Source organism: Theobroma umbraticum, unplaced genomic scaffold (genome assembly GCF_002168275.2).
Source record: "Theobroma umbraticum cultivar Fairchild unplaced genomic scaffold, ASM216827v3 scaffold_146.0, whole genome shotgun sequence".
NCBI lineage: Eukaryota > Viridiplantae > Streptophyta > Magnoliopsida > Malvales > Malvaceae > Theobroma > Theobroma umbraticum.
In genome coordinates this window covers 3,722,997-3,733,964 of record NW_018397265.1, presented here as the reverse complement: position 1 = coordinate 3,733,964, position 10,968 = coordinate 3,722,997, and the positions used below count along the sequence as shown (strand labels likewise).

Sequence of the window (10,968 nt, the reverse complement as noted above, 5' to 3'; positions counted from 1 at the left end):
AAAGCTTGTCATTAAGTTTTCTCAATATCTCTCCCCCCTTTTTGTTATATCAAAAAGGAAGATGAAAACATAATGAGCACAATTTGCAAAAAAAAATAGCATAATAAGGAATATACTGATAGGCACAATCAATATAAGGCTCATCAATTGTTAAGAGTTAGCTTTATTCTTGTTTTAAAATGACAAAATTGATTTAACTTAATGAGCTTAGAAAATGAATGAAAGATACTGTTGAATATGAAGAAAATCCTCTAAGCTGTTTTAAAGCTGAACTTAAGAGAAAGGCATATTGAAATGCTAAGATTGATTAAACATGCTTTGGAAGTGAATGATCATGCTCTTAAACTTAGGAAATGTTTCTTAATTTTCTCAAGATTTCTTGTTTTCAAATTTAAAGTGCCAGCCTAAGAATCAAATTCTCAAAAGAAAAGACTTGATTTTTAAATGAGAAGAAAGAAAAATTTATTTCTTTATCACAGAAAGAACCAATTTTAAAAAAAGAAAAGTCAGTTCTTAAGCAGAGATCAAGAGTGAAGAATTGATTTTGAGAAAGAAAGAAGTCGGTTATTGAAAAATAGAAGCTTCAAGGTTTGTGAAGAACTAACGCCTTAGAAACAAAGAATCGATTCTAGAGGGACAGAATCAAAAGGCAGAAATACAAAGAAGAAAGAATAGATCTACATGGAGAAGATATCGGTTCTAGAAGCACCAAAAGCAAGATTCAAAAACTTGGTGACCAAGAAGGAGATATTACAACTAGATAAGATTAGAGTGCCAAAAATCAAGCTCAAATTCAAATTTTGACACCAGATCACAATGAAGAATTAACACCTTAAGACAGAAGAATCGATTTTCTAAAATTGCAAAGGTGTCACCTTTGAACTTATTTGTAGAAGAACCAACATTTCAAAATCGAAGAATCAATTCTCCAGATATAGAAAGTTTCAGACTTTGTGAAGAATTGACAACTCAAAAGAAAAGAATCGATTCTTCGTATGTGACAAAATTGTGCAAGTTGGCTAGAACGAACAAAAAGTGATTCAAATTTCACTCAAACAGGTAAGAAATCATAGAAGCTATAAATACCTACCTTGATAACATTAAAGCAAGGAACTTGAACAAATTTGAATGAATTTTGAAAAAGAAAAGAGTAGAACAATAAGAGAATGAGCTGTGAGTAGAAAAATCCTATCTTTGAGAAAGAGTAGAGCATAATGATCATATTTTTATCCTTCAACTGATATTTTTTGAGCTTAAACCTTCTTTGATCTTCCATATCCTTTGAGAAAACTCTCATCTTTTTTATTCTAAGCTTTCTTATCAACCTTGTTAGAAGTTTTGAGTTAGAGATTCTTTAGAATCCACTATTGTATTGGTTATACCTCCAAGCAAAAGGTAGAAGGATTTTGCTTGATCTTTTAAAAGGTTGCATCTTGTATAAAAGTTGTGCTTGAACTTGAGAAAGGTAGTGTCTTGGTAAATGTTACACTTGATCCTATAAAAGGCATGCTGTGAAGGTTATGCCTAATCCTGGTAAATGCCATGTTGTAAAGGTTACACTTGATCCTGTTGTAAAGACAAGCTGATAGTGGATTCAAACTCCTTGTGCTATCAAGGGAGAGGAAGTAAGTATTGGAAGGCTGAATCTCTATAAATTTCTTGCTAAGTACTCTTTATTATTCTACTCTTTACTCATTCATTTCATACTTTGTTTTACTATTTTATTTTTCAATATTTTTGCTTCATCTTCAAAGCTTTTAGAAAAAGGAGAATTTTTATTTCACAACTTATTCACCACCTCTTTGTCACGACCCAAACTTGGGTGCCATGATCAGTGCAAGGGTATTGATGGGAGTTGTCTTCTTAACCCATGCAAGCCTAAAAGCAACAAAGTAAAGCAAATACTAGAAATTACCTCATGGGACTCATCACCATGGAATCGTATCTCAAACACGTATGGACACATTAAATCACATAGGATTAAATCATATTATTTTGCATGCTCACATGCGTAAAATGCGAAAGCAATACATAGCAAAATATCATTTATAGGCCATCTTGTGGCATGTACATAGTGTGGCCATTACTTGGCGACTTCCATATATGAGTCATTAATACAAGACACAAACATAGTCATATCCATAACAGTCAAACAAAATGACCTAACCAAATAGGACCAACAAAGTATGACTTGAAATAAAAAGGTTGATGGCTATTAGATGCCATAAAATCACCTACCAATGACTGACTGGAGTGTTGGCTCTTCCTATAGGACAGTGAGCAAAATAACTATTGATTTGCAAAACAAGTGCATCGTACATATGTAAGTTATAAATAACTCGATGAATAGATATGAGAAGGGGGAACAAGCTGAATGGGAGAGTGTTTATCAAAGATACTTTTAAAAATAATGCAAATAATCCATTTCAAAGAATATCAAAATTTTCTTTTCAAACATATCAAATATTCAAAGAGTTTAGGAATTCAATCCCTGAACAAAATCAAACATCCCAAGGTGCGAGTTATGTGTCTAGTATGATCAGTTATCCAAGAAATCTTAAATCATCGTCTTCATGGATACAAAATTAAAATGATTTTATAAGGTTTTATTGAAAACCCATTCATAAGCCTTTGAAATGAAAATAATAATTAGTAAAACATTCAAGTGCTCTCGAGAAAATTAGTTAATAAATATTAGGTTTAAAATTTTTTGTAAAATATGTTGAGAAAAACAAAAGTTTAGTTTCAAAATGAAATAATGTCATTACCTTTAGAAAACCCTTGAAGAAACTAATGGATATCAGAAATAACATAATTCATTGTAAATTGAATAAGTGAAGTCTAAATGCCAAAGTTAGGGCAAATACCCAACCCAAAGATCAAGGTTGAGATGAATACCAAATCTAATTGCCAACATCAAACAAATACAAAACTCAAGCACCAAGGTTGAAAACAAATGTCAAATTCAAAAACCGAAGTCTAAACAAATACCAAATCCAAAGTCCAATGTTGAAACAATATCAATACCAAAGTCTAAAATTCAAAACAATATCAATACCAAAGTCTAAAATTCAAAGCAATATCAAGTCCCAATTCCATGGTGTCAAATATCATTTCAAATAGATTGTGGAGCACTAAGTAGCATGGACAACCAAATCATAGTGTGCTGTAGCACCAAAGTGGTTAGATACATGATAGTCATTGACCGTATATAAAAGGTCGTAGGATCGTATCAACTACCAAACGAAACCAAACCAAAGAAGGTAGGACTCCGTTAGCTACCCAATCAAAGCTAAGCATTGTGCACAATGGCTAGTGGCTACTATCATTAGCTACAGGTCCATAACTCAAGTAGGCTCTACTAAAACATTTTGTATTATGTTTCCAAATATCCAAATATTCGTTTCCAAATGAAAAGGTTAATCCATTCACCATCCAAGATCAAAGGGTTCAAACAAAATGAAGACAAAATGTCAAAGTCCATTTCCAAGCAAAGTATATTCTCAATCATCAACACAATAGAAATTCGAAGTGAAGGTTAAATCAAAGTACAATCTCAAAGACAAGTTGACTCGATGCTAGGGTTTATGCAAAATTAAACATTTAATTTGAAATTCCCATATTTTTGCAATCTTTCAACTAGTCACAAACAAACATAGATTTTGAGGTATCAAACATTTGAAAGGTTTGTTCCCCATGCTCAAAACTAAATACATAGTAACGTTCACCATACTATCCTCAAAAACATATTCAACCATCAATATCCTCAAAAACCCAAAAAATTTCGGAATACATTGAATACCAATTTCTAACCCTATTAAATCTTCACTTATTTCCAATTATTTCCACCAAACTTTCATCCAAACTTCATACCCAATAAATTGAAAACTTATTTTAGCTATTTTTCCTCCTTGGTGAGCTTCTAATGAAAGGATCTAGCCAAATCTTGAAAACCTAGAAAATTTATAACTTTTAAAGAGAGAAAACAAAAATATTGAAACCAAGCTTTTGGGAGTGGAAATCCTTACCTTTGGCATTTAGAATCCAAGATCTAGCATTAGAGTGTGAAGGTCTTGAGTGGGGTGAAATTTGAGAGAAATCGAATGAGAGAATGAATAAATAAGAGAAAATGAAGGTTTTTTTTTTTGGGATTTAGAGCCCGATTTTTCTGATATGGTAGTCTAAGATCAACTATGGGAGCTTGGTACTTGATCCTAGACCAGATTGTTTAACCCAAATCTCATTTTTTGCCCTAGGATCGACTACAAGGCTTCTATACTTGATCCTAGGCCATCGTTATTATTTGCCCCTAAATTTCTACTTTACAAGTTATTTAACCTTAAATTTCTGCTTCACAAGATTGATCCTCTAAGCATTGAGATCGACTATTAAGGTTCAAATTTGTAAAAATTGGTTCTTTTGAAGCCTACACTCATTCTAAATCTCTCCCACAACCTTTATGACTTCCAATTATGAATTCTCAAGGATAAAATCAAGGTTTTTAAGTTAACAAGTTATTTCATAAGCTCACCAAGTTAATTACCCAAGTGATGAAATTTATGGGATTCACACTTTTGGTAGTTTTACTTTAAGCTTACCTTTCTAACAATTGGTATCAGAGTAGGTTCTCAAGTTTTGCAAGTTTAATCACCTTTGAGAGATTCTGAATAGAAAGCTTAAAGTAACAGCAATAAGATCCTCGAGCTTCATTGGAGAAAGACAATCTATGATGCAACCTTCTTTGTTTAAAGAGGAGAACTACCCATTCTAGAAAATGAGGTTTAAAAACTTTTATACAATCGATTGATTTGGATCTTTGGGATATTATTGTTAATAGACCTCACATCCTTAGTAAAATTGCTAATGGTGTAAAATAATTTTAAGATAATAGTAAAATGGGTTGATAAGAATAAAATGTTAATACAGCTGAATTACAAAGTAGTTACAACACTTCTGTGTGCTTTTAGTGAGAATGAATTCAATAGGGTAGTTACTTGTTCTTCAGCGAAAAAATTTTAAGACACTTTAGAAAACTATTATAATGAGACCAGTCATGTAAAGGAATTAAAGATTAGGATGTTAGTACTTGTGTTAGCTTTAAGTTACATCATAGTTTGATTTGACAAAAATCACATATTTTCTTGAACTTAATATCAAGCATTTGAAATTGTCTTTAATACATATTTAATCCCCTAAGGTTACATATTTATTTGAAAAGTCATGCTTCATTAGAAAACATTTTATAAGCTTTCAAACAATACATATTCAGCTAAGAATGCAAGAACAAACATGCCTTAAAATGTTATTTGAATATAATAACAAGGCAAGGAGGAAATAGCTAGAGAAAAGTGCCAAAAAGTTAAGAAACAATTGAGACATTAGCCAAAAGTCAATCTTAGAGAAGCTCAAGTAGACCCAAAGGCTGAAAAAGTGAAAAATTGGAAAATAATAAATCTATAGTCGACCTTGAAGTGTTTATTATTGACCCTGTTCTAGGAAGCTCAAGAAAATTACATTTTGAATAGACATAGTTAATCCTAGACCAAGCATATTCAACCATGACAAGTCAAAAGAATGAAAAAGTCAACATTACTCAAACATAGTCAACTATAGAGGTGGTATAATTGATTATAACAGTTCCAATCTTGCAAAATAATGGTTTCGGGAATAGGATCGAGTAAAAAGAGGTTATACTCAACTATGGAGCCTTAATTTGAGAAATTTGAAAAACATAGTCGATCTTAGAAGCATTATAGTTGACCCTCAAGCTTTAGTAACAGCTAAATTTGATTCAAGCTTGTGTTTAACAGCTTTAAACTTTACCTCAACAATAAATAGATGCATTTGAGCCATTTTGAAGGAAAAGAAGACCTATACCAAAGCTTCAAACCCTAAAGAGACCTTCAAAAGTTCAACTTCACTCTTTAGCATCCTTTTAGTCTTCTATCAAGCTTACAAAGTTGAATCCTTTCTTCATTCAAGCAGAGATTCTTCTTTCACTACACACAAGCTTAAAGTCTTAGTACCTAACCTTTGAGAGACATTTTCTTACTAAAATTTGTACTCCATTGTAAAGGTTCTAGCTTAACCTTGGGAAGGTAATTGTAAAGGTTTGTGGTTGAGCCTTTAAAAACCATTGCTGGTGGGATCACTTGATGTTGTTAAAAAGCATGAATCCTTTTGTGGATTGTAAAGGTTATCGCTTGATCTCATTAAAAAGTAAGAATCCTTTCGTAGATTGTGTGAGGGTTATTGCCTTGTCACATTAAAAAAAGCAAGAATCCTTGATAGTGAAATTCCTTGATTACTAAGGGAGTGGACGTAGACACCAAAAACGCTAAACCACTATAAATTCTTTATGGCTCTTTTAATTTTTCACATTATTTTTCATTGCTTATATTTGCCTTAGGAAACTAGATTTATATTGATTTATTATTTTATATTTAGAAAAATATTTTCCTTTTATTCTTTCATAGCTAGTATTTAAATTAAGAAAAATAGTTTACTTTGGTATATCATTTTTTTTAATGATTTATTGTTGAAAACTTGATTTTGATACTAGAAAACATTTTTGGGTGAAAAAGCTTTGGTTTTTATACCTAGATTTTTAAAGAAATTTTTAATATATCAATTCACCTTTTCTTAACATATTTTTCATTGAGACTTTTACACTAACAATTGGTATCAAAGCTTAGTCTCAAATTTTGTAGGTCTAATTTCCATTGAGAGATCCATTGTAGAAGCTCAAATCAATGAAAATAGAGGTTACGACAATTGTACTTGGTGAAGGGCAATTGATCCAAAGACCACCTTTCTTTGTAGGTAATAACTACCTTTATTAGAAAAAACGTATGGAAATATTTATTCAATCTATGAACTTAGATGTTTGGAATGTCATGCAAGATGGTCCATATGTTCAGCTAATAATTAGGTTCTTGAAGAGAACAAAGCTTTGCGAGATTATGTTGTTCCCCTCTAACAAGGCTTTCACCAAAGCATTGGAAGACCTCTTACCAATGCAAATAGTATTAAGATCAAGCCTACTTACATTTAGATGATTCGGTCTTCTGTTCAGCTTGGTGGGTTACCTAGTGATGATCCTAATTCTCATCTAGTTAATTTCTTGAAAATCTATGACACTTTCAAATAAAATGGAGTGACTGATGATGCTATCAGACTTAGACTCTTTCCTTTTCACTTAGGGATAAGGCAAAGAGTTGGTTAAATTCACTACCCACTAAATCTATTACTACATGGGAGGACTTAGCTCAATGATTCTTAACAAAATTCTTCCCACTTGCAAAGATTGCAAAGTTGAGGAATGACATAACTTCATTCACACAATTTGATGGTGAATCTTTATATGAGGCTTGGGAACAATTTAAAGATCTGCTTAAAAGATGTCCACACCATGGGCTTCCTCAATGGCTTCAAGTTCAAACATTCTACAATGGGTTAGTCAGTTTAATCAAATCTACAATTGATGCCGTTGCTAATGGGGCATTAATGGGTAAAACTCCTGATAAAGCTTATAATTTGTTGGAAGGGATGGTATCCAATAATTACCGATAGCCTTTAGAAAGATCTAATTCTAGAAAAACTGCAAGTATTTATGAAATTGATGCATTGAATGCCTTGACTGCACAAGTAGCTACTTTAACAAAGAAATTTTATACAATAGGAGTTAATGTTGTTCAAAACTCCTTTATAACTTGTGATTTGTGTGGAGATAACCATTTAAGTGATCAATATCCATCTAATCCTTAATCAGTTTAGTTTGTTGGGAACTTCAACAGGCAACAGAATAACCCATATTCCAATACCTATAATTTTGGTTGGAGGAACCACCCAAACTTCTCATGGAATAATAATCCAAAACCTTCAAATCTAAGGCCAAACATCCCTCCTCACTTTCCACAACAAGCAAGACCTCCAATCCTTGAAAAAAAGCCTACCTTAGAGGAGCTACTCATGCAATTTATTGCAAAGAATGATGCCATTATTCAAAATCAAGTAACATTAATTCGTAATCTTGAAACTCAAGTAGGACAACTTGCTAGCTCCATCAATAATAAACCCTAAGCTGCCTTATGAAGTGATACTCAAGTCAATCCTAGAGGTAAGAAACAATGCAATGCAATTACCCTTAGGAGTAGAAAAGAAGTTGAAAGGGCGAGTGAAAAATCAATTGAATCTTCCAAAAAGCATGTGGATGATGAAGAGATAATTGTTGAGAAAGAAGTTGAAACTAAGAAGATAGATGATGGGAAAGCTAAAATTCAAGTGACGGCTAAAGCAAATTATCCTCCACCACCCTTCCCACAAAGGTTGCAAAAGCAAAAGATTGATAAGCAATTTGAGAAATTTTTCAATGTCTTCAAAAAGCTTCACATAAATATCCCTTTTGCTGAAGCTTTGAAAAATATGCCAAGCTATGTTATGTTGGTGAAAGACATCCTAAGCAAGAAGAAGAAGCTAGAAGACTTTAAAACAGTTGCACTTATTGAAAAGTGCAGTGACATAATTAAAAACAAGCTTCCATCAAAGCTTAATGATCCATGGAATTTTTCAATCCTTTGTACAATTAGAAGATTTAAATTTTCTAAAGCTTTGTGTGATTTGGATGTTGGTATTTCAATTATGCCTTTTTTAATTGCTAGGAAACTTGGACTTACTGAGATACAACCAACTACAGTTTCTTTGCAATTAGTTGGTAGAACAATCAAGTACCCCGTTGGGATTATTAAGTATATGTTGGTTAAAGTTGGGCATCTCTACATTCTGATGGACTTCATTATGCTTGAAATGAAAGAAGATGTGGAAATTCCTTTAATCTTGAAACAACCATTCCTGACTACTACAAGCACAATCATTGATGTAAAGTAAGGTAAGATAACTTTTAAAGTTGGAGATGAGGTAGTCGAGTTTAAGATTTTCAATGCAATTAAGCATCTTGCTTCTACAGATAGTTGCCACAGAGTGAATTAAGTTGATAAGGGAACGGGTGAGCCTATTTCTCCACTTATAAATGAGCAACCACCAATCTTTGAGCTCAAGCCACCACCTCCGCATATCAGACTCAAGCAGTGGCATAAGGAGCAACCTCCACAACCTCCTAGTTGTCCTTTTGAGGGCAAACAGCAAGTAATGTTATTTTCTTGATCACACTTCAAGCTTCTTCCATGGAAACATCAAAAAAGATGATTGGGTTCTTTCAATGTGGTAAACGCTTGTCCTTGTGGAATAATAGAGATTGATAGTGCAGATACAGGCACAATCATGGTCAATGGACTAAGCCTCAAGCCATATTCTAAGGATGAAGAACTATAAAAGGGATAGCTATTATCAGGCTAGTAACTATAAAAAAGTGAGCTATTATCAAGCTAGTAACTATAAAGAAGCACTTCTTGAGAGGCAACCCAAGTAGTCTAGCTTAATTTACTTACTTTAATTTATTATCTTGTATTCATTCTATATTTATGTTCATTATTTACTGATTTTTTTTCTTTCTATAGGTTGCAAAAAATAAGCATGTGACGTCGCAGCACCCTAAACTTCAAAGCACGCTGCATTATGGGGAGCATCAGTGCCACAACATGAGAAGACGAGTGTTACAGCGCCACGACTAAACAAAGATGCCGCATTAAGGAGGCATGCGACGTCACAGCATAGCAGGGAGAGCGTTGCGACCCTTTGAAGTTTCAAGGACATCTCATTGAAGGGAGCTCACAACGCCGCGACACCCTACCATATAAAAAAAATCCCTAAAGCCCCACTATAAAAATCCCTTTTTCCTCCTTTATCTTCTTTGTTAGCCACTCACCCTTTCTCTTTAGAAAATTTCACTCCTTTTTCTCTCTAACATCTAAACTCCAATCCTCACCAACCACCCTTTACCTTCAACCATTTAATAGTTGGTTTCCCATATTCAAGTAAGTTTACTTTCCTATACTTGTGATTTTTAATATATTGTGTGTTGTAATTTTATGGATTGTGGGATTTTTATTGCTTGAGTTGATAGTGCCTGGTGACCAAATTTTTAGAGTATTTATTGGGAGTTTGATTTTTGGTTTATTCTGTGGAGTTTCATTTATTGAATATGGCACTCAAGAGAGCTAGAGCTAGTGCTAATAGTTCTTATGATAGGTCTAGATTATTTTGCTAATGCCGATAAGCGTGATAACTCTATTATTAGCCAAATTTTAGATCTTAAAATAGCTAAGACCTTGTGTTTTGAGTCAAGTTTAGATAGTTTTTATGTTCTTAGTTAATTAGTTTTAAAGCAAGTTAACTTAGTTGAATTCAAGTAATTCTAGTTCATTTTGATGTTAAAAGCCCTATATTAAGCCAATATTGATGTTGTCCTTTTATTTATAGGCTTTCAAATGCATAAAGTTGAATGGTGATGAACTATGCAATGGAGACTAGTTGCAAATTTTCACTAAACATGTTATGGTTCAATCAATGTGATTCTTTGACCATTGGAAATCTAAGATGTAGACCTACAACTTCCATGTTAACTACTTTGCCATATTAGCCTCGAGGTAGGAGAAACTCACACTGCAAGATAAGGCCTATAGTAGTTTTGCACCAAGGCAACATAAGAAGCAACACTGCGGCCTTCCAAGATTCAAGGACGCAGTGCCCAAGAGAGCAGCAATGCTCCCATACAAACTCCCAAAAGGCTAGGGCCATAGTGCCTAATGAGGAAGGCCACAACGCCATTTGAAAGACAATGAAAAAAATTATAAGTTTGGAGCGTCGCAATGCTCTGACATGGATTATGAAAATTCAACTAATTAGGAATTGAGTTTTTTAGGGGTATTGGAGGCTATATGTTGCTCAATTTTCTACCCACACAAGTATACGTATCGTAAAGATAATATAGTAATGAGTAGAGTGTTGATCCCACAGAGAATTGAATTACTTCTTACTGTTAACTATTAAAATTGTAACACCTTAATCTTA

At 33.1% G+C, this 10,968-nt stretch overlaps 1 non-coding gene across 1 annotated transcript; it reads right to left on the bottom strand.

Annotated features, from left to right (window-relative positions):
- Positions 1 to 7,311: 7,311 nt before the first annotated feature.
- Positions 7,312 to 7,418, bottom strand: LOC149526794 (small nucleolar RNA R71). The gene has a single exon (XR_016351679.1). It is a non-coding gene; the product is annotated as a small nucleolar RNA R71 (small nucleolar RNA).
- Between the last annotated feature and the right edge of the window lie 3,550 nt (positions 7,419 to 10,968).